The sequence below is a fragment of the Bubalus kerabau genome, chromosome 13 (assembly GCF_029407905.1).
Source record: "Bubalus kerabau isolate K-KA32 ecotype Philippines breed swamp buffalo chromosome 13, PCC_UOA_SB_1v2, whole genome shotgun sequence".
Lineage (NCBI taxonomy): Eukaryota > Metazoa > Chordata > Mammalia > Artiodactyla > Bovidae > Bubalus > Bubalus kerabau.
The window spans coordinates 15,647,277-15,671,622 of record NC_073636.1 but is presented as its reverse complement, the minus strand read 5'-3'; the positions used below and the strand labels follow the sequence as shown (position 1 = coordinate 15,671,622).

The 24,346-nt window shown below is 40.3% G+C and overlaps 1 long non-coding RNA gene across 5 annotated transcripts in view; it reads left to right on the top strand.

Moving 5' to 3' along the window:
* LOC129625352 (uncharacterized) overlaps nucleotides 1-24,346 on the top strand; it is a 35,157-nt gene that overhangs the window by 7,746 nt on the left and 3,065 nt on the right. For 2 of the 5 annotated variants that reach the window (XR_008701368.1, XR_008701369.1), the window contains exons 3-4: nucleotides 7,576-7,720; nucleotides 15,393-17,928. This is a non-coding gene — a long non-coding RNA (uncharacterized LOC129625352). Of the gene's footprint in view, nucleotides 1-7,401; nucleotides 7,459-7,575; nucleotides 7,721-10,480; nucleotides 10,536-15,392; nucleotides 17,929-24,346 lie in introns of those variants that run through there. The other 3 variants (XR_008701370.1, XR_008701372.1, XR_008701371.1) reach the window with 3 other exon arrangements.

Genomic DNA, 24,346 nt, shown 5'->3' with positions numbered 1-24,346 from the left:
AGACACTCATATATGATGTGAGGAAAAGACCCTGATGCTGGGAGGGATTGGGGGCAGGAGCAGAAGGGGATGACAGAGGATGAGATGGCTGGATGGCATCACTGACTCGATGGACATGAGTTTGGGTTAACTCCAGGAGTTGGTGCTGGACAGGGAGGCCTGGTGTGCTGCGATTCATGGGGTTGCAAAGAGTCGGACACGACTGAGTGACTGAACTGAACTGAACTGAAAAGAAGCTTTATATTCTCCTAATCTGAAGAGATGTTCTGGGGTAACCAAACATATGACTGCTACATAGGAAGGTTGAGGCACAGCTTTAGTGTTTTGGTAGTGATTGATGTTTAAAAAGAACTGGTCTCTTGCATGAACTTTGAGGAACCACTGTATTTCAGTGGTCTGAAGAGGGAGAAATCCTAGTGAAAGCGATTGGAGAGAAGTTAGGGAGCACAGGAAGAGGAAATCTACACTCAAAAGAGAGGCTGAATGTCTGAGTCCCTTGCCATGACCACACCTTTCAATGCTCTACTTCAAACAGAAGAGAGGAAAGATGGGAAATGCTCAAGAGACAGAAGAAAGACAACTGAGGCTATGACTTTCATCTCCTCTGAGAAACTGGGTAAATGATAAGCTGACACATGTACATACACGGAGGGGCTGACCAGGAGCCCATACCAGAGAACTTCAAGCTCTTTAAATAGGAAGCGGTGATGTGGCTGGAGAGGACATAAACTCCATCCTCTCTACTCCTGTTTGTTTTGTAACACAGAAGTGTTTGTTATCCTGGGACACCTACACTTTTTGCACTAGCAACTGGGGCTCCTCCTGCACAGATTGCTACCCACCCAGAACAGCAGGGCAGACTCAAGTCCCAGGCATGCAGAGTTCCCTGAAAGGACACCAAGCCATGTGCCCAAATCTGAGACAAAAGGCAGAGTGGGTGGACAGTCCTGGAACAGTAATCTACCACTGCCCCTGCCATTCTCCACCCTCTTCACCAAACCCCAAAAATGTGAAAATTAAGTTTTTAAAATGCCTCTTTCAAAGCAAACATTATAATGAAGACGTGAATTTGGCACTGATTTTTTTTTTCTTTATATACAGAAACTGCAATACTGTCTCAAGTTTCAAAATTCCTTGTTTTCTTACCAAACTCAGCCCTTTGAGCCTCAGCACCCATGACACCGGAATGGAGCAGGAACAAAGGTTTTCATGAACTACTTTCAACATGTCATTATCAAATCTCTCAGCCATTCCTGCTAATATCTTGGTGAAACTGTGCATTCCTTGCCTGTCCCTGCCCTGACTTGTTCTCTTGTGCTCCCTCCTACCCCACTTCTCTGTCAGGTTGTTAGATTTGGGTCCTCAGACCTTAGAATTTCCATGGATTACTTCTGAGAGCCTTGAACAAGTCCTCAAATCCTATGAATAACTGTGTGTGAATATGAATTTTTATGGCAAGATATCCATGGTTTTCATCAGTTTAAGAGCTAATGACCTAGTAGGTCAATATTTCCAAATCCTTTATCCTATACTCTAGCATGTTTGGAAACTGGTTTCTGTCTATTCTAAGTCCAAAGGAAGAGGCACATGCTGTCTGGGAGCAGTCCTCCAGATGTCAAAGTAAGACAACCAGCACACCCTCTGAAATCTCTTCCACCTGGAAGACTTTGTACCCTCCTTTAGCAGAAGAGAAGGAGTTTTTCTAGTTGTCTAAGAATTAAGAGTTGAGAGAATTCCCAGGAGAATTGACTTGGTACTCGATACTCCTCCAGTAAAAGTTCTATGGTTCTTAAGCAAAGCTGCATCTTTCTTTTCTTCCTGCCTCGTGACTCTTGACACTCATCATTTGATTGGGAATTTGCAGTGCCTTTGTTGGGACCAATCTTCAACTGGTCTTTCCTCCTGGAGGAGAGGAAATTCTTTCCCTTTCTCTCCAGACAACTGCTGCCCTTCCTGTATTTTGGTCTTCTCTGCTTCTGGGCATTTCACTTAGCTTAGCCCCTCCCTATGGAGACTTCTGATGGATGACAGAATGAGCTCTGCATTACCCTTCAGAGAAGCTGTGGTCAGTTAAACCACAGTGAACAAGAGGAGGAATTCCAGCCACTTACATTTGCTTGTTTGGATTTGGATTTTATGGAGGAATAATGTTCTACTCACTTCTGAAAATAAGATCCTTTGCCTGCAAGCATGAGTAGAGTATATGGGTAGTTTCTTTTCACATTATGTTCTCTCAAGGCTGGCCATTAATTGGCTTGCAACTAAACTCACAGGGTCTGTCCAATGGTTGCCCATCAGCCTAGACTCCCACAGGTATCTCGCATTCGCCTCACATACAACTCATCATTATTTTTCCTGCTAAATGAGGCTTTCTTCCCATATTAGGTGTACCAGTTAGAAGCAATCCTCTCGGCAACCTAAGTCAGAAAAAAATCTGGAGATTTTTCTTGAATCTTTCTTCTTCTTAGAGTTCTCCATAAAATCAATTTCCTTCTTATTCCAGTGTTAAGCCCCAAATATTTCTCAAACCCATCCTCTTGTCTCTGCCCTAACTACTATTGCCCATTTTCAACTTTTAGGTGATCATCTCTCAGCTGAGCCTCCTAGAAATCAATAATAATGATAATAATAAACTAGGGATGACCAATGCTTAATGGGTGCTTATCACAAGTTTAGACTTTATTGATGTGCTTTGTATGCCTTATTTCATGTAATCCTCACTATAACCCTATGGGGGTAGGCATCTGATATTTTTATCTCCACTTTGAAAGATGGGAAAATTTGAGGCTTGCAAATGTTGAGGAACTTTCTCAAAGTAAATCCAGGTCATTCTGTCTTCAATGAATGAGCTTTTATGACACAGAGTCTATGATTTCTGTGAAATTATAGTTTCCTGGTTGTCTCATTTAAAATACAAATAAAATATAAATATGACAAGTCCACAGCTAACATCATACTCAATGTGAAAAGCTAATTGCTTTCCCTCCAAGATTAAGAATAAGAACAGGATCCCCACTCTTGACACTTTCATTCAACCTAGTACTGGTAGTCCTAGCCAGAGCAATTAGGCAAGAAAAGAAATAAAAGGCATCCAAATGAAAAAGGAATAAGTGAAGTTGTCACTATTTTCAGATGAAATGATGATATTATTTATAGAAAACCCTAAAGACTGTTAGAACAAATAAACAAATTAAATAAAGTTGCAGGATATAAAACCAATAGATAAAAATCTGTTGCATTTTCATACTAATAATGAACTATCAAAATTACACTTACAATTGCATTAAAAGTAATAAAATATCTAGGAAAAATTTAACCAAGGAGGTGAAAGATCTATACACTGAATTCTGTAAGAAACTGATGAAAGAAAATGAAGAAGACACAAATAAATTAAAAGATATATTCTATGCTCATGTATTGAAAGACTCAATATTGTTAAAATGTCTATACTATCCAAAGTGATATATAGATTCAATGCAATCCTATCAAAATATCAATGGCATTTTTCACAGAAATTGAACAAACAATCCTAAGAAACATAGACTCTGAATTGCCAAAGCAATCTTGAAGAAGAACAAAGCTACAGGCATCATGCTCTCTAATTTCAAACTATGTTACACGGCTAGAATAATCAAAACAGTATGATTTTGGTGTAAAAACCGACATGTAGATCAATGGAACAGAATAGAGAAATCAGAAATAAACCTAAGTATATATAGTCAGTTTCTACTAAAGGAGCCAAGGCTATACAATGGGGAGAAAGGCATTTTCAATAAGTGGTGCTGGGAAAATTGAACAGCCGCATGCAAAAAAGTGAAGTTGGACCATTATCATACATCAGACACAAAAATTAACTCACAATGAATTAAATACTTCAATGTAAGACTGGAAACCATAAAACTCCTTGAAGAAAACATAGGTGGTAAGCTCCTTGACTCTGGTCTTGGCAATGAGTTTTAGAGTTTACACCAAAAGAAAAGGCAACAAAAGCAAAAATCAACAAATGTGACTATACCAGAGAAAGGCAGATACCATATGATATCACTTAATACGTGGAATCTAAAAAAAGAAAAGGTACAAATGAACTTATTTACAAAACAGAAATAGAGTCACGGATGTGGAAAACAAACTTAACTGTTATGGATGGGAGGGGCTCAGGAGAGGGGGATAAATTGGGAGATTGGGCTTGAGATATACACACTACTATAAAATAGAAAACTAATAAGGACTTACTGTATAGCACAGGGAACTGTACTCAATACTCTGTAATGACTTATATGGGAAAAGCATTTTAAGAAGTGTGGATTTATGGTATGTATAAGTGTTCATTCTGCCACACATCTGAAACTAACACAGCATTGTAAATCAGCTCTACTCTAACATTTGTTTTTTTAAGGGTGGGGATGTATCAAAATAAGAACTCCACTTAGCAAAGGAAAACATCAACAAAATGAAAAGGCAACCTATAAAATGGGATAAAATATTTGCAACTCATATAGCTGACAAAACCCAGTATACGTGTGTGATTAGTTACTTAGTCGTCTCCAGCTCTTTGCAACCCCATGGACTGTATGTAGCTCACCAGGCTCCTCTGTCCATGGGATTCTCCAGGCAAGAATACTGGAGTGGGTTGCCATTTCCTTCTCCAGGAGATCTTCCTGACCCAGGGATTGAATCCAGGTCTCCTACATTGCAGGCAGATTCTTTACTGTCTGAGCTACCAGGGAAGCTCTCTGAGCTACCAGGGAGTCAATATCCAAAATATATAAAGAACTCATTTAACTCAGCATCAAAAAAGCAAACCATTCAATTTGAAAATAGGCGAAATATCTGAATAGACTTTTTTTTTTTCCTTTCAAAGAAGACATACAGATAGCCAACAGGCACATGAAAAGATACTCAACATCCCTTTTCATTAGGGGAAATGCAAATCAAAACCACAATGCGATTCCACCTCACACCTGTCAGAATGGCTATTATCAACAAATAACAAGTATTAGTGAGGATGTAGAGAATGAGGAACCCTTGTGCACTGGTGGTGGGAATACAAATTGGTGTAAATACTATGGAAAACAGATGGAGGGTTCTCAAAAAATTAAAAATAGAACTACCAAAAACCAAGTGGATGCAGCAATTCCACTTCTGGATAGTTATCCAAAACAGATGACAACATTAGCTTGCAAATATATGTTTGTGTATATATATTCCCTCTGTTGTAAAGTCTTAAATGGTCTCCCATTTCTTTAGCATGTCATAACACTCAAGACTTCTATCATCCTTCTTCTTGTAGGAGATTGTTAACATATCAGCCTGCGTATCACACCTCCCATGGTTTTGATAGTCCTCGCCCACACTGACTACGGGCTGAGCCAGTTAGATACTAGCAAGTGAATCCAAGTGAAGGCTTGAAAATGCTTTCACTCCTGTGCTCTCTGGGCACACTTGATGTTCTTCAAATGAAGAATCCAAGTGAACTCTTTCAGGATGAGAGACCACACCCCAGGTATCCTAGCTGATAGCTCAGATGTGTGAGTTAGGTCATCCTGTACCTTTCATTCCTGGCGAAGCTGGTCCAGGCCCAAAGAACTGCCCAGCTGATCCACAGATTCATGAGTATTAATAAATATAATGGTGGTTATTTTGAGCCCTGGGGCTTCCCTGGTGGCTCAGTGTTAAAGAATCTGCCTGCAATGTAGGAGACCTGGGTTTGATCCCTGGGGTCGGGAAAATCCCCTGGAGAAGGGCATGCCAACCCACTCCAGTATTCTTGCCTGGAGTATTCCATGGACAGAGGAGCCTGGCAGGCAACAGTCCATAGGGTCATAAACAGTCAGACATGACTGAAATGACTTAGCAGCAGCAGCATTTCAAGCCATAAAGTTTTAGGGTGGTTTGTTACACAGAAAAAGCCAACTGATACACCTGCCTCCCCTCCCACCTTCATCTCTCACCACTCCTCACTGGCCACTCATTGGCTACCAAGGGCATTCAGCTTGTTGGCCTGGGGTTCTTGCCTCATTGGCTTCACTTCACTGGGAACATGTTTCCTCTCAGCCTGGTTAACACTGACTCATCCTTTCCTACTTAGTTTGGATTTTATCTCCTTATTTCTTCCTTTACGCTTCTATCCTAATTTCCAATGGCCCTTCAAGCTGACTTAGGTAGGTACCTCTTCTAAACCTTCTCAAGGATCCCTATTACTATGTCTCCAAATGCTTTTATAATGGCCTGTTTATGAATCTACTTCCCTGATAGCTGTTGGGATTTAGGAAGACACGGGCTATGCTTTGCTTCCCTAGTGGCTGAGCAGTAAGGAATCTGCCTGCCAATGCAGGAAACTCGGGTTCAATCCCTGGGTCAGAAAGATCCTCTGGAGAAGGAGATGGCAACTCACTCCAATATTCTTGCCTGGGAAATCCCATGGACAGAGGAGACTGGCGGGCTACAGTCAGTCCATGGGGTCATAGAAGAGTCAGACGCCACTTTGCGACTTAACAACTACAGGTCCATGCTTTATTCTTTTTTTTTTTCCTGCCAGCACCAAGCGGAGGGGCTGACACTTAGTAGCCAATAAAATGTGTGGAGCCAATGAAGGAATGAAACCCAGGAGGTAGTCTTAAGCTAGGTAGGGAAATCCCCCCAAATCAGTAGATACTGGTTTGTGTTAACACTCATTAATTCAACTTTTATATTTCTTTGTCTTACTTCAATAATATGGGAACCACAAAGAAAAACAAAACAAAACAGAAAACAAACTAATGGATAAACTTTAGACAAAGAACATATGAGTAGGGCAGAGACTGAAGAGACTTCAACCATTTGGTTTGGGAGATGGTAGAAATGGAGAAGGCAATGGCACCCCACTCCAGTACTCTTGCCTGGAAAATCCCATGGATGGAGGAGCCTGGTCGGCTGCAGTCTATGGGGTCGCTGGGAGTCGGGCACGACTGAGCGACTTCACTTTCACTTTTCACTTACATGCATTGGAGAAGGAAATGGCAACCCACTCCGGTGCTCTTGCCTGGAGAATCCCAGGACGGGGGAGCCTGGTGGGCTGCCGTCTCGGGGGTCGCACAGAGTTGGACACGACTGAAGCGACTTAGCAGCAGCAGCAGAAAAGGGTGGAAAGCAGCTAAATTAAACCCACTGAAAGTAGGTCTGAGGTAGACTATTTCAACTGTTCAAGTGTTCAAAATAGAAATCTGAACTCATTTTCTAACGGGTTTCCTATTGCTGGATAGAAAAGAGAATTTTCCTTTCCTTTCTCTCTTCCAAACCTCCTAGTGCAATCGTAAAACTCACCCCAGACAGAGTTGATAAACTGACAGATAGTATCAAATGTCAGGCAGGGCTTGTTTCCATCCCCAGGCTCTTGGGAACAGCGCGCGAACAGATTGTTCCTGCCAGAGTATCTCATTATTTTAAGCAAATTGAATTTCTCATTGACTATGTTGAAAGGTTGTACGCTAGTTATAATTACCGGTTTTACTTAATTTCCTTTTATAAATAGGTTGGTACTCTGTACTTGAAAGTAGTCTGTTGATTACTGACTTTTTTTTTTCCTTTTGGCCTCAGGGACTGTTTAGAGCAGAAACTGCTGACAGAGTGAATTTAATGAAACAAATACATGCCCAATTACAAGGCAGTGTGAGTGTGTGTGAGGGCACATACTGGACCACAGGCAGCAAACACACAACACGTCAGGACCCCATGTCTGACGGTGAGTACAGAAGAGACTTGTGTGTGATGCTGGGGTAGGTGTGTTGGAGCTGCTGGGAAAAGCAGCCATTTGTAGCCCTGGGAGTTGAGAGGCTGGGAAATGTTCCCTCAGTAGAATCATCTTTTTCATCTGAACAGCCAGAGATTTCTACTCATGGAAACCCTATGTCCTAATGAAAGTCAGCTTCTTGAAAAAGTGCAAGTATGTTATCCGGGAAAGGGAAGAGATCAAACTGCCAGTTTCACAGCAATATTTAATGAAATACGCATTTTTTGGTTTTTCTAGTTATCACAATAATGCATTTTTTGTTTTTTTGTCAGAACATTTACAAAATGAAGAAATGCAAGGGAGAAAAATCATAGAAATTATCTATAATTCCACCACCCAGAAATAACCACTAAAATTTCATATATTTAAAAAACTTCCCTATATATGTATTTATGTAAATATATGCTCATATGCATAACTTTGTATCTCATGTTTATCACTATTAATATACTGAAAGGATATCCCCATGTTATGTACCTTTCAAAGTATAACTTTTAATGATCAACTATTATTCTGTAGTATGGGTAGACTGTGGTATCTTTAGAGCCATCCCATTATTATTTCATGTCTCATTTCATTTATTTATCATTTCTAATGTTATAAATAACTCAATATTGAACATTCCCATAAGGAATCTTTGTGCATAGGTTTCACTAATCCCTTTTAGTAAATTCAAATAAATAAGTTTTTGATTCAGGAGTTTTGAGCTCTTTTAGGTCTTAATACAGATGATGAAATTGATTTTTTAGAAATATTGCATCAGTTTATACCCACTTAAAGGTATATTAGACTGTAAGCTTTACCATATACTTGTGAACAGCAGGAATTAAATATTCTAAGATATCGTCACTGTGATAAATTCAAAGGTCTACTTCATTGTTTTAATTTGCATTTCCCTTGGTCCTTACAGGGATAAACAATTTCATTTGTCTATGGCAGCAGTTCAACGTACGCATTCTGCACTAGAAGGGAGTGGGATGTGAAAGGATGGGGCCCAGCACTAGAAGGGAGTGGGATGTGAAAGGATGGGGCCCAGACAAATGTCTTGATGGAAAATGGCAAGAAAAGAAAGAACCGTGCAGAGCTTAGACATAGCTGCGCAAAAGAGCCAGCTGAGGAATTTATGAAGACTTTGAATTAACTGGTCATGGAGAGGTGGGGCCTTGGTGTTTTCTAAAAGACAGAAAGGGAGCAGGGGATGGAGCTTTGCAGGAAGTGTCTAGGCTGCTTTGGTGGGATTCTGGAGAGGGTGAAGGGGGGCCAGCTTGAAGGCATGGGGTCCTTCAGGGCTGCTGATGGTAACAGGGCAAGGAAGTTATCAAGACAGAACCAGAGATGAAAATAGCTTAGCACATCTCTGCTTTCCTTTATACTACTCACTCTCAATTTGGGGCTGATAATTCTGCTGTTTATTATAGAACTTACTCTCCAGGTAGGGTTGATAATCCAGCTAGTAAATTGTTCTGGTTCCTGGTTTTTCTTGCTCCGGGGTGAGTTTTAGGCACTTTTTTAATTCCTAAGCTTCTCTCTGAAATGTTAGCAAATAATGGCTAAAAGGGAAGATTGGGGATTATCTGTGGATTCCAAATAGCCTTGACCCCTGTTGCCACAAAAAAGAAAATAGCAAATTAACCTTCAGAAGCTTTTTCTCCCCATTCCATCACCTGGCGTAGAGTTGCTACAAGATTGGCATGTGTGTGTGTGTGTAAATGTGTGCAAGTGTGTGCATGTGCTTATGATTGCATGTCTTCCTTGTGTGTTGCACTCGGGTCCTGGAGCACTTTTACACCCCTGGAGGTGACCAAACACCTAGAAGAGTGGCCTTACCCATGTTCGCTTCCGTGGGGGTGTGGAAGGTTGCTGAGCTGCCCATGAAGAGGCACTTGGCTGCCTCAAATTCCTGCCTCGACTGAAAAGCTGCCTAGCCAGAGGTGGGCATCTCAAACCTACTAGTCTCAGGGTCCTGAGGACACTGATCCTAGTGTCTGAGGAAGGGCTGGGGCTTTAGACAGTGTTATAGCAGCAGTAAGATGTGAAACAATAGAAAACTGAGTTGGGAAACCTGGATTATAGTTGCGTTCTCCACCACTCACAGGCTACATGACTTTTGAGAACTCACCTAATTTCTATGGTTCTTAACTTTTCTCATGTGAGCAGTGAGGACAGAGGCTCTTGTCCTCTGATGTGGAAAGGACATGTTTGCTTCCCCAGCTGGCCAGATCCTGGAGTATTTATTCACTGAATGCTCACCCTCCTTGGCTTCCTGTCCTATCAAATGGGAGTGAATGCTACCACCACAGTTACCTAACCCAAGTGGTTAACAGTGTAGTGATGCAGTAAGCTGATGTGATGAACGCTCTAGGGGCTATGCAGGGAGAGTTTAAACTGACATTTCAATGGAAGGAGGCAGTGGTCTGCTAATATTAGCATCCACACCAGAGTGGGGAGGAGGGTATGTTTTTTAATCACATGATCAAGCCTGGAGTACCCTGAGAATAGCTAGAGGCTTCTTAGTTCCCCTAATGACTTGCAGGTAATGTTGTGGTTTAGTCCTAAGTCGTGTCTGACTCTTGCAACCCCATGGTCTGTGTAGTCCGCCAGGTTCCTCTGTCCATAAGATTTTCCCGGCAAGAGGAGTGGAGTGGGTTGCCATTTCCTTCTCCAGGGGATCTTTCTGATCCAGAGATTGAACTCAGGTCTCCTGCATTGCAGGTGGGTTCTTTACTGACTGAGCCACCAGGGATGTCCATGACTTCTTTTGATAAAGGTACATGTCTAATGTATTTCTTTAAAGCTGTTTGAAATGTCAAAATATTAATTATTAAGACCAAACTTATATCATCTACAAGCCCTGAAAGAGCTGCCCCTGGCTTGTCCCCCTGACCCAGACACCACACTGAGCATCACTGCTCTGGAGGAAATCATAAGATGAGAGCCATGGCTCCCCAAGATGTTTCCGGGTAACCCAGGGTGGCACAGCAGTGCCTCTGGACCAACCTCGAAATCACAGAAGCTACAAGGTTCCTCTGAGGTTTGAAGGAGTGAATGACAGGTGTGGGGTCCTAGATCAGACCAAGGTAATTGGTCTCACTGATCTGCCTTTTCCTTTCAGTGAAAAGCTTTCAAGTTGAAGCAAATTTCCTCCCATGGCTCCAAGTTCAATAGCAATACTGGGAAGATCCTAGTGGGTGGGAGGTGGTCTCAAGCCTCCCTGAGATTTGGGGGGTGAATGGATCATGGGGCCACCAGCCCATGAGGAGATTGATAAGTGTGAAACATGTACAATTGCAAAACCAATGGTTCTGTTGGAAGACATATTTTGTGTTTCTTTAACATGTAAGCTGTTAGAAGTGGGTTACAGCTTTGTTTTCAACAGTTAAAATTTTATGTTTGGTAAAAACAGAAAGTTGAAATCGCTTCTTTCCTGCCAGCTCCTCCTCTTCAGGGTGTGTGGGGGCCAGCTGACACTGTGATCATCTTATAAACTCTCGGGGCTGCGAATGTCTCTTCCTAACACACCCTTGGGTCTTCCCCACGAAGTGCAGAAAGCCAGAAGCTACTTTTCGTCATCATCCAGGCCCTCATTCCTCCTTTTGGATTTAGTTAAGTCAGTCTCTTTAGTAGGAAAACCAGGAAGGGGAAAACCACTCCCATCAAGAAAAAGAATAAGAAAAAAACTGAACTACGAATCTCAGTATGCAAACTGGGACTCACCAGATAAACTCCTATTTCAAGAGGGAGGGGACACACATATACCTATGGCTGATTTACGTTGATATATGCCAGAAACCAACAATATTGTAAAGCAATTATCCTCCAATTAAAAATAATTAAAATTTTTAAAAAAGAGTAATCTCAAGTTCAGACTCTTTGGGGGTCAGGGAAGGAAGCTTATGAGTGAAATGAATAAAGCAGGTTGGTTACCAAAAAAATGAGGTGGGGGAGAATAAAGTACCTGATATGTGCATGTCCTACCTACAGCTGTCACTGTGACTTTTCCGTGGATCCCAGGAAGGCCACATAAAGTGTGCATTTTGATCATGGTGGGGTCTGTGGGCTTCTCACTGATGTGGATGTGAACTCCTTTGCACCCTCTTACCCCCCCTGCCTCCATCCCAAGAGTAGCTCAGCAAGGTATTTAAGAGCATGGATGCTTGCAGTCCAGTTATTAACTGTGTCACTCTGGGCTAGATATTTCACCTCTTTGTCTTAGGTTGATTCATCTCTAAAAGGGCAGATGTGGATAAATGAGTTTTTCAAGGGCTTAGATCAGTGCCAGGGACACACAAAGCATTATATATGTGTTTTCTTTTATTATTCACTCATTATCCATTTGCAATTATTCTCATCTTCCAGGTATGGCCCTGGCTTAATTGGAAGTTCTGTCGATAGATCAGATATGAATTTTTGCTCGAGGGATGTAGGGGAATAAAGAACTAATATTTTTTACCTTTTAAGTTATGAGCTTTTCAAACATTATTGATTTAGTCTTCAGATTCCTTTATGAGATAAGTTTTATTATCCCTATTTTTTTAATGAATGTGGAACAGAGGAGGCCACGTCAAGGTGACATGGCTGAGAATGGCAGGGCTGGGGTTTGAATCCAGGTCTCTGAAGTTGGCATGTGTCAGACTTCTTACAAGGTCTGAGAGCAGAACACGGGCTGGCCCTGGACGTGACCTTGCTGTCCTTCAAAACACAGGGATTCAGGCTCCACCAATGATCAGTTATGGCTGGTGTGAGAGAGCAAAATCATTTCCTATCCTGGGAATATTTTAGGTTGCCTCAAGAGAAAAATTTGAGCAGTCTTACAACCCTTTACCTTGTGGCTCAGTGGTAAAGAATCTGCCTGCCAATGCAAGAGACACAGGTTTGATCACTGATGAGGGAAAATCTCATATTCCATGGTGCAAGTAAGACCCCACACCGTAACTATTGAGCCTATGCTCTAGAGCCTAAGAGACACAACCTCTGAGCCCACCTGCTGCAATGTCCGGAGTCTATGTGACTCAACTACTGAAGCCCACAAGCCCTAGAGCCCCGGATCCACAGGAGAAACCACCACGATGAGAAGCTCGTACCCCGCAACTAGAGTAGCCCTGGCTTGCTGCAACTAGAGAAAAGTCCATGCAGCAGTGAACACCCAGCACAGCCATAATTTGTTTTCTTAAAGAAAGAGAAATTGTGTGATTGATCCAAGTTTACCCATTTAGTTAATATTAATTAGACTTAATATGAATTGTACTAGGACTCAGGACTGTTAACTTCCAATGGATTAGTTTCCCCACAATACCACATAGCTTCTAGAAGAGGGCCTTGACCTAGACTTTGGGACCAACATCTCCCCATTTTGCAACTGATATTGAATGGTAGGATTTCACTCTTAGATTTAAGGACTAGAGCATTGTTTCAAATCAACACATGCAGAAGAACATGTGAAAATAAAGATGTTGATTTCACTTGTGGAATATACTTATGTACGTTTCCCTTGGCCTGATCTGGAATCATCTGCAAGGGGGTGAACCAAGGCCTTTGTGTCATCCCAAAGTATTTCAGAGAAAAAAAGAAAACAGTTTTTAAGTAGGTGGCACTTAGATTTTAAGAATAGAAACCTATTTTCCTTGTTGCAAGGCTATCATCCCAAGAAGGAGATGGAATAAGTGTAAAACACGCTTATTTCAGGAAAAGATTAAACAAAGACTGACCTGACTCCGAGCTGTTAGAGTGAAAACACTTGCAGTGGAGATGCTTACAAGCATGCCTTATTTTTATTAGTATCCACTTCTTTTCTGAAAGGCTAATTGTAAAATTTATGGAGCTAATTATCTCTCTAGATTAATATTTATGAACATACAATAGCAAATGTGAGTTCTAAGTGTTGTATTAAGCATTGGCTTTTCTCCCTTCACACATACAAGCAAAACAACAGATAGCTCAAGGTGATGCTAATGGTCTCTCTACAATGTATGTAAATAGTCATGTGAAATTTTTCTTACCAATTGCTGCAAATTGGTATTTACCCAGCAACTGAAACTATTTTTAACAGTTAAAACTCCCGAAACGTATGGGGACCTTTCTGCTCTATGACTAAGAGCTTGGAAAATCAATTGCATAAAAGCTCTCCTAATCAAACACCAAGGAGCAAGATGTCTCTTTATTGATGTACTTTAACCACATTTTATTCATATAAGAGAAAGAAAAGATAGTCAAATGCACCTTGTTCTTCCTGCATTTTGAATATCGAACTAGTGGCTCCTTCATTTCCAAAAAACAGGAGAACAAGGTTAAGTGCTGCTAAAAACACTGCACTTTCAAATAAATCTAAGTGGGCGTACTCCAACTCCTGAGTTTTATGTATAAATCTTAGCTAGCTCTACTATCCAGATCAAACACAAGTTTACGTGACTCCAGTAAAGAAAGATGTACAGAGGATCAGACAGGGAGAAAATGGAAGCCAAGTTTGATGATAAATGAACGATTTTGAGCCAACCCTGAGGCTCTGTGGTTTAGTTTTCTGTTTATAGATGAGGGGGTGTTTTACTATATCAGGAATTCCCAAACAGGGATTTGTGGTTTGGAAAGGGGACAAGGGATGAGCTTTAGGGATTACTAACTCTCTTGCCCTGAAACCTCATATAAATTTATCATATGAATTAGTCTGAGCATATTACTGAGTCTGAATATCCGTTGCTTTCAACAATTCCCAGAGGGTACCCGAACCTCAGAAACGTTATGAGCTATTGTACTAGAGGATCTTTTAGGTCGCTTCCTGTTATAATTCTCTTTAACTTTTGCTGTATCCTGGCCCTAATCTCATGTTTTTGCTTACAATGTCCACCATTATCCTATGCAACTCAAACTTACTTTTCTCTCAACTCCCTTCTTCTAAGACTTCAGAACTGTTCTGTTCCACATGACAGACTCCAGGCATATGTGGCTATTCAAATTGATTAAAATTAATTTTAAAATTTCAGTACTTTAGTCATACCAGCCACATTTGAAATACTCAATAGTCTCATCTGGCTTGTGGATACTGCGCTGTATGGCATAGATAATGGAGTGCTATTATCACTGCAGCAAGCTGTATTGGAGAGAATTGTTTTCCAACAGAGAGACAGTGGTTTCTAAGGGTTCATCCCAAGAATCTAAAAGTTTAATAAGCTCCCCAGGGGATGATAATGCAGTGTCTACACACCACACTTGGAAACAGCACTAAGAAAAGGGCCTACTGACATCCTGACCCCTTGTTTTCTACTTTTTGTTAAGGGTAATGCCTGTGTTACTTTTTAAATTTTATTTTATTGATGTATAGTTGATTCACAAGTTATGTTAAGTTCTGCTGTACCAGAAGGTGACTCATTTATTCATATATATATATAAATGTATATATAAAATATATATATACACATTCATATTATTTTCATATATAATATATATATAATATGATAAAGAATGTATATATGCATTCATATGTATGTAATATATATACATTCATATTGTTATTCCTATATAATACATATAACAATATAATATATATAAAGAATGTATATATACATTCATATTATTATTCATATATATAAAGAATACATACAAATATTCTTTTTCATATTCTTTCCCATTACAGTTTATTACAGGGTATTGAATATAGTTCCCTGTGCTTGTCAGAGGAACCAGAGATTACATGGTCAACATTTGTTGGATCATGGAGAAAGCAAGGGAGTTCCAGAAAAACATCTACTTCTGTTTCATTGACTATGCTAAAGGCTTTGACTGTGTGATTCACAACAAACTGTGGAAAATTCTTAAAGAGATGGGAATATCAGACCACCCGACCTGTCCCCTGAGAAATCTGTATGCAGGTCAAGAAGCCACAGTTAGAACCTGGCATGGAACAACGGACTGGTTCCAAATTGGTAAAGGAGTACGTCAAGGCTGTATATTGTCACCCTGCTTATTTAACTTATATGCAGATTACATCATGCAAAATGCCTGGATGGATGAATCACAAGCTGGAATCAAGACTGCCAAAAGAAATATCAACAACCTCAGATATGCAGATGATACCACTCTAATGGCCTAAAGTGAAGAGGAACTAAAGAGCCTCTTGATGAAGGTGAAAGAGGAGAGTGAAAAAGCGGGCTTAAAACTCAATATTCAAAAAAGTAAGATCATGGCATCTGGTCCCATCATTTCATGGCAAATAGAAGGGGAAAAAGTAGAAACAGTGACAGATTTTCTTTTCTTGGGCTCCAAAATCACTGCAGATGATGACTGCAGCCATGAAATTAAAAGACGCTCCCTCCTTGGAAGGAAAGCTATGACAAACCTAGACAGCAAATTAAAAAGCAGAGACATCACTGTCAATGAAGATCCAGATAGTCAAAGCTATGTTTTTTCATGTACAGATGTGAGAGTTGGACCATAAAGAAGACTGAATATGATAATCGCTCAGTAGTGTCCAACTTTTTGTGATCCCATGTACTGTAGCCTGCCAAACTCCTGTGTCCATGGAATTCTCCAGGCAAAAATAGTGGAGTGGGTTGCCATTTCCTTTTCCAAAGACCGAGTGCCATTTCCAAAGAAGGTTGAGTGATGAAGAATTGATGCTTTTGAACTGTGGTGCTGGAGAAGACTCTTGAGAGTCTTTTGGACAGCATAGAGATCAAACCAGTCCATCCTAAAGGAAATCAACCCTGAATATTCATTGGAAGGACTGATGCTGAAGCTGAAGCTCGAATACTTTGGCCACCTGATGTGAAGAGCCAATTCATTGGAAAATACCATGATTCTGGGAAAGATTGAGAGCAGAAGGAGAAGGGTGAGACAGAGGATGAGATGGTTAGAGAGCATCACTGACTCAATGGACATGAATCTGAGCAAACTCTGGCAGACAGTGAAGGTCAGGAAAGTCTGGGGTACTGCAGTCCATGGGGTCCCCAAGAGTTGGACACATCCAAACAACAATAATACTTTAGGACCTTGCTGTTTATCTATTCTATGTGCTAATAGTTTACATCGGCTAATCTCAAACTCCCATCCCATCTCTCCCCCAGCAAACCCTACCACCACCACAAGTCTTTTTTCTATGTGAGTCTCTTTCTGTTTTGGAGATAAATTCATTTCTGTCATTTTAGAGTCGGCATGTAATGATATCACATGGTATTTGTCATAAAGCCTGTGTTTTTACTGCCCTACTAATCTGTCTCTATCACCAACATTCTAGCATCAGGAGAGGAGACAGGATTAGACTCCTACAGTTTTGGACTTGGAAGGAATCTTTAAGGTTATTTAATCCAAACACTTATTTGCTGCTGGCATCTTCTCCAGGTCACTTTCTAGAGAATGCTTATAGAGTATACACTTAAACAGGAACAGTGACAGGGGAAAAATTCTCCAGGTAGCACATATGAGTTGTTTTGTTTTTGTTGTTTAGCTGCTAAGTCATATCTGACTCTTCACAAGGCAAGAATACTGGAGTGGGGTGCCATTTCCTTCTTCAGAGGATCTTCCTGACCCAGGGATCAAACCCACTTCTCCAGCATTTGAGCTGATAAAGCCACTTATATTGAAGCATCTCCAGGATCTTCCTTCATCAGTCCCAGTTTGCTCTGGTCAGAGCTTAATCCTGACTTTGAGTATGTGAAACTGATGTCAGCCCCAGCCCCTCTCATCCAGGTGTCATGCTCTAGGAATATATGTTTTATGGATAGAAAGAGCTTTTGGAAAAGAGAAACTTTTAGTGAGCTGCCTTGGGTGTGATGGAAAGGAATCAGGTCTCCAGTTTTACCCCAGTAACCAGGTCTTGGCTTTACTGGGAGAGGGGAAGGTCTCCTCACTGAGACCAATTCGGAAGCAACATCAGTTTAGCCTAAAGGATCCACAGATGTTTGGATTTCAATGGTTTTGAAGCTTTGAGGCATGAAGAGACCACACCCCTTGCAGAGTAATAGGGTTTCTGCCAGCAGCATCGGTTGACTGAAGTCCTTCCCTCACAGGCAATGGAGGTGACAAGGGAAACAAACCAGAAGGGACAAGTGGAAAGTACTAAGAAAATACTCGGAGGGCACACAGACATAAACAGGGCGGAACCGAACCCTGCAGTTATTCAAGTGGGGTGGGGAAGTTAAATAAAGTCCAGACATTGATGGGTCCTCATTTATACCCTCAGGTCACTGATTTTAGAGATATTTTTTTTTTTTTTTTTTTTTTTTTTTTAATTTTATTTTATTTTTAAACTTTACATAACTGTATTAGATTTGCCAAATATCAAAATGAATCCGCCACAGGTATACATGTGTTCCCCATCCTGAACCCTCCTCCCTCCTCCCTCCCCATTTTAGAGATATTGAGGTTATCTCTTTCTATAGGAGCATGATCCTCTTTCACACAATTGTACTGCAAAGCCCTCCAATATTTGAAGATAGTTTTAACTATCCCCTATGTCTTTTCTTCTTTAAAGTCTGTATTATTCTTCAATCTGTCATTACGGTACAAGGTCTTGGAATTTTTCATTATCCTCTGAGCACATATCGGCTTGTCTAACTCCTCTTAAATTGAAGAGTCCAGGAGGGAACCTTTTATTCCAGATGTGGTTTGATCACCTTTGAATAGAAAAGAACCATCGCTTTTCTTCTTTCAAAATCCTCTACTTCTATGCTGAAGGCAAAGCCTGGCTAAATGGAGCAGAAGCTCAGGATCTGCTGGCCCCTGTTCCTTCATTTCTTTTACCTTGTTTTCTGATTTTAATGATTTTTTAGGGAAATACCATGATATAAGTAGTTCACTCCATCTCCTAGATCAGCTAACATAACTCAGAGAGGAGGAAGAGTACTCCCAACAAAATGCTTATTGATTGCTTGAAAATCTAAGAGAAAATACTCATTCTGATGAAATTACAAAATAAATGCAATAACATGGTTGTTACTTGAAACTGGAAAGGATTAGGATTGCTGATTGGAAAAAAAAAAATTCTAGATAGCAAAGTTGAATCATCTATTAAGTGAGAAGTCTGAACTCCATAATCACTAAGTTTCCTGCCTATTATCAGTTAATATATTAAAAAAAAAATCTGAAGCCCCAGAAGCTCTTAAAGGCATTAGCAAAAATAGCTCCAGCTTTTCCTATATCTTGGTTATCTAGGAATGACAAAGAGCCTCATTAAAGACACAGAAAGGTATGTAACAGTGGGTTTCACATCAATATATTTACATTTGGATAACACATTTAAAGTGTTACAAGGAATTTTCTATAGAAGCAGTTATCCCAAATAGTTAAAATATCTTTAGTACCCGATCTGGGATTCACAAGCACACGGTGGTGTGCAAGAAAACCTAGTCGAGAAGAAATGAAATTTGACTGCTAAAGGGCCTTCATGGGGTTCTACAGAGATTCAGGAAAACATGGACAGGGTCGAGCGGTCCTGCTCCTGCTGGTTGGAATACACAACTCTCAAGGAAGGATGCGAGGGCATCTTAGTAATCATCAAATTTTCAGGCTAGAGATTTTTTTTGATTTTCAAAAGAATCTGGAGACGGCTTTGTAGCATTCACCTCTGAGATGCTTGCAGCTGCTCTCCTCAGCTTTGTCTCTTTCTCAGGACTTCTTGTGGAAGGCGCGTGTGGCTAAAAGGCCCGTTTGCCTGAGTGCGGGCGGGAGACTGAGTGGTCTTTTTCTGTTACTTGTGTCGATGTGCCAGCTTTTCTGAGTGCTATTGACACAATTTTCACCCCTGCCAAAGTCTTCTCATCATCTCTCATCTTGACTGTCATCTCCTATTTGCAATGGTCAATCCAAGTTCCAGTGCTTCGGGGTTTTCCTTCAAGGTACCCTCTTGATAGTAAATGGATCAAAACTGGCACTCTTTCCAACTTAGCTTTCATAGATTTCTCCTTGACTCAAATAATTGGCTACTTCTACAACTATTTTAAACATACAAATTACAACTAAAGATTATACTTAAACTAATATCTGGGTAGCAAGGATTAGCAAATTGAATTAATATATTTACATTCTCAGTTCTGTTTGTGAATATTACTCATTTGTTAGCTTGTAAATACCACATATCTTACACAGCAATCATTATGTACAACTATTGACATCTTATCCTTGTCAGGAGATTCAGGATATGTGTCGTTCACCAACATTTAAACAATGAAAACACATTATTCCTGATGTCAAGGCAGGAATGACCACACTGAGCTGAGAAGCCCAACTGTGTCACTGTAATTGTGACCTGAAAAAATCCATTTCTGTAAATTTAGAACCTACCCATGGATGTTAGCACAAGGAAGAGAAAGGGGAAATCATTCCCTACCACATGCACTATATTTTCAGATAATTCTATTGACTTCTATAGAGTTTATGTAGTCACTATGAGATCAATTCACCACTGACTCAACCAAAAGGCAAATATTTACAGTAAATGGAATAGTTTTTTAATCCATTTCCATTGCCTTGTCTCTGATTCTCAGGAGACACAATTATGAAGAGAAATTGGGAAATACAAGGATCTAGATCATATTTTTTTGTATATATTATGACCTGTGCCATGTATTAATCCATTAACATGAACTGCAGAATGGCCAGGGACTTTGAAAATTGTTAGGCTCAATTGCTTTATTTTAAATATGAAGAAACTGAAGACCAGAGAAGTTAAGGAGCTTGCCCAAGGTCACACAACTGATCAACAATATGGCCAGAACGCTCAACCTAGGGGTCTTGGTAATGTTGAAAAAATGCAAATTGTTTTCACTGGAGAACAGGTTATGAGCTCTGAAGATTAGAAAAAAATATTCCTACTCTTTCCTGAGTGAATCCATCGTAGGTATAGGACCTGGAGTCTTCCTTTTGATGAGTGGCTCGATATAGCAGCATAGTTAAGAGATTAACAGCAAAACTAAGAAACTAATCCTTGCAAAGTACAAAGATGAATCTGGGAAAGGAATAAATCCTTCCTCTCTCTTTTTCTGCATAAGGTTGTCTGCATATTGATGAATCCAAGAGTGATTATAAGCTTCTCAAATGGCTCAATTGGCTTGCCAATTCATTCTCTCATTTTAAAGTTCACATGGAGACATATTTTGTGATGCAGTGTTTTAAGGGAAAATTTTAATTTAAACACACTTTTCTTGTGTGGTGACTATTACTGCTGTGTAGCAGGAGAATGTAATTTATGGTAACCTTTTCCAACACATTCCCAAGTCCCCAGATGTCAATCCGTATCTCACATTCTTTGTTATCTGTTCCTGTAATTCAATTTTTTTTTTCTTCTACCAGCATTCTATTTATAAGCCATTCCATCAATACCTCATTGTGTTTTGGGCATATCTCTTTTACTCTGCAGCTCCCACTCAAAAACAATTTTGTTTCTTTTCCCAGATATTTGGAACTTTTAAGTATTTTTAAGTATCAGGCAGTTTGTTTCCCAGAGGAGATTAAAAAATGGTACTGAAGGGAACATTATAGGACCAAAAAATGAATATCCTTATTATTCTGGGGTAACACTGCCTCTGGTAAGAGACTCCCAAAGTTTACCCTCTCTTAAAGATGCTGCCTCTTCAATGTGGGGGGAAGAGATTATTCTAGGTTATAGGTTTTCTTTTTATCCTAATCCCAAAGCTATCCAACAGCCAGGAGTTTTAAGGCCAATAACAAATGCAACACAATGAAACACTTATTTTAAGTAACCACTTAACAGCCTATATCGATCCTTGAGGATCTATGCAGAGTAAGCCAAAATGAGTCTTCCTTTCCCTCTTTACTTTAGAGCCTCCATCCCGTGGAAAAAGTCAATGACATGAAGAGCATTGAAAGACAATGAATAAAACAGCTCTTACGTGTATGTGTCTTCATGAGTTTAGATTATATACATTCAGCCTTCTTGATCCCCAAACTGCAAACCCATGACAGTCTCCTAAAGCAATTTGTTAAGATCTGAATTTTTCTAGTTTTCCAGTTTAAAGTTCCAAGAGCCTAGAGGGAACTTGTTATCCCTCTTAAAGCACTTGTTTGGCCTTTCATCAATTTCTTCAGTCATTTAGTAAAGTAAAATGTTTATCCCACTATACACAGAGAACTAGTTAGCATTTTGAAGTTTTCCAAAGAAGGAAAAATAATTCCTATGTTCTAGACCTGGAGATTATAAGGAAGCTAAAGAAGCAAGACATGTATAAGCTAATAAGTATAAGAGTTATTAGCCTTAACATGTAAAGTACTGAGTGGGATGATCCGAATAGAATGACATTATTCTCAGTTTTGATAGGAAGAATGAGTATAATGCACATATGCGGAATCTAGAAAAATGGTACAGATGGACCTATTTGCAGGGCAGGAATAGAGATGCAGATGTAGAGAATGGGTGTATGAACGCTGGGTGGGAAGAAGTGGGGTGGGATGAATTGGGAGATTGAGGCTGACATTTATACATTGCTGCTGCCGCTGCCGCTGCTGCGTCGCTTCAGTCGTGTCCGACTCTGTGCGACCCCATAGACGGCAGCCCACCAGGCTCCCCCGTCCCTGGGATTCTCCAGGCAAGAACACTGGAGTGGGTTGCCATTTCCTTCTCCAATGAATGAAAGTGAGAAGTGAAAGTGAAGTTGCTCAGTCGTGTCCGACTCAGCGACCCCATGGACTGCAGCCTACCAGGCTCCTCTGTCCATGGGATTTTCCAGGCAAGAGTACTGGAGTGGGGTGCCATTGCCTTAAAACAGATAGCTAGTGGGAATCTGCTGTACAGCACAGAGTGCTCATATCGGTGCTCTGTGATGACCTAAATGGGTGGGATTGGGGGGTGGGAGGGAGGCTCAAGAAGGAGGGGGAACATATGTATACATGTAGCTGATTCACTTCATTGTACAACGGAAACTAACACAACATTATAAAGCAACTATACCCCTACTAAAAAAAAAGTCTGTGGGCTGGACAGCTAATGTGAACCCAGTAAATAATTTGAAATAACCCAGCATCTATATAAGATATTGTAAAATATCTTATTGTTTTTAAATATAAGGTTGTAAGAAATTAAAATTTTCAAATCACCCATTAAAAAAAAAAAAAAAAGATTTGGAAGCCTAGAGTATCTGGACCCATGGAAGGACCATATATGTGTACAAATTATGAGCAACCTAAGTTATTCTAGTGAAAGACACAAAGGCAGTAACAGAATATACAGAAAGAATGATTTGGTTAAGACAATGAATGGTGTTTTGTGGTTAGAGGATGTTCGATGGTATTTTGCCCACTGGAAATAGTCTTGTAGGGCAAACCCCAGGTACATGCTCACATTGGATTATTTCTGTCATGTATGAAAATTGAAGACCTCATGAAAGTTGATAAATTGATTTGTTGAGAACAGCTGAACCCAGTTTTTACAATAAGAATGACATACAGATTTTTATTTCTACTAGAAACACCTAAAGAGTGGACTATGATTTTTCCACCTTCAGTTCTTGAGTAAGAAAAAATAACCGATGGCCATGGAGGCTCAGTGAATAGTTTGAGTTCAGTCTAGATATTCTTCTGTGCGTCCTGTGATATTGTCCTCATTCACTTTTGGCCCACAGCAGTTTTCTTCTTGCTTCAGGGCCTCTGTTTTAGTCTTTGCTTCTGCACTTGCTCTGAGTATACATAGTATCTGCCTCTGAGTTTCTCTCTGCTGTGATCGGAGACCTTAGCTTTAATGGTTGCGTTCTCCTGGTATGATTAGTGCTTGCTTTGTTGCTACAGTAATGGAGTGGGCTTGTAAACCCCTTTGGGGATAGAATAGCCTCTTTCTGTTTGGTATCTAAAATGAAAACATGTCTCTCATCCAGATATGCATAAGCAACACTACATTTTAGGTATAACACAAACTTTCTACTGGCAAGAGTAACTCTAATGTTGGTGTATTTACTTTACGTAGGTTATTCAGGATAATGTAGTATATGTCATACAGGATGGATGAGGGATGAGAGAAAGGATGCGAGTGGATAGAAATGGGTGAGATAGAGAAAACATCCTAAATTTTGTGTCAGGTTTGCATTCAGTGGAGGGAGGGTCAGTGGCTAATCCAGATAAGGGAAATAGCATGGTAAGGGCACAGTGATAGGATAGACAAGGAATCCCAGGAAAATTAGGCCGTTTCACAAAAGGAGAGTACTATTGTGCTGCTATCAAGTTTTCATTGTGAGTCGGAATAGTAACAGCGTCCCAACAGCTGACTTGTATGGAGCACCAAGCAGGAGAGAACCACTGGACTGAATGCATCACATGTGTTAGCTCATTTCACTTTCAGAACCCGGAGGAGCAGGCACTGTTCTTATCTACTTTGTATAGGTGAGGAACTCAGACCTGTGGTGTTGAAACAATTTGCTGGAGGTGAAACATTCATAAGTGGCAGACCCTGGACACAAACTCAAGAGTTTGACTCAGGGAGAACATGTGCTTGTTTTGAAGGCACACCATCTCCCTTAACTATTCAGGTAGATTCATAGTTAATGAGATATTGACTAGTTAATTAAGAGCATCAGAGCCTTTTCTGGGGTTGATTTCTTCTTCTTCGAGTGCATACGGTGTCAAAACACAGCCCGACAAAGCTCATCA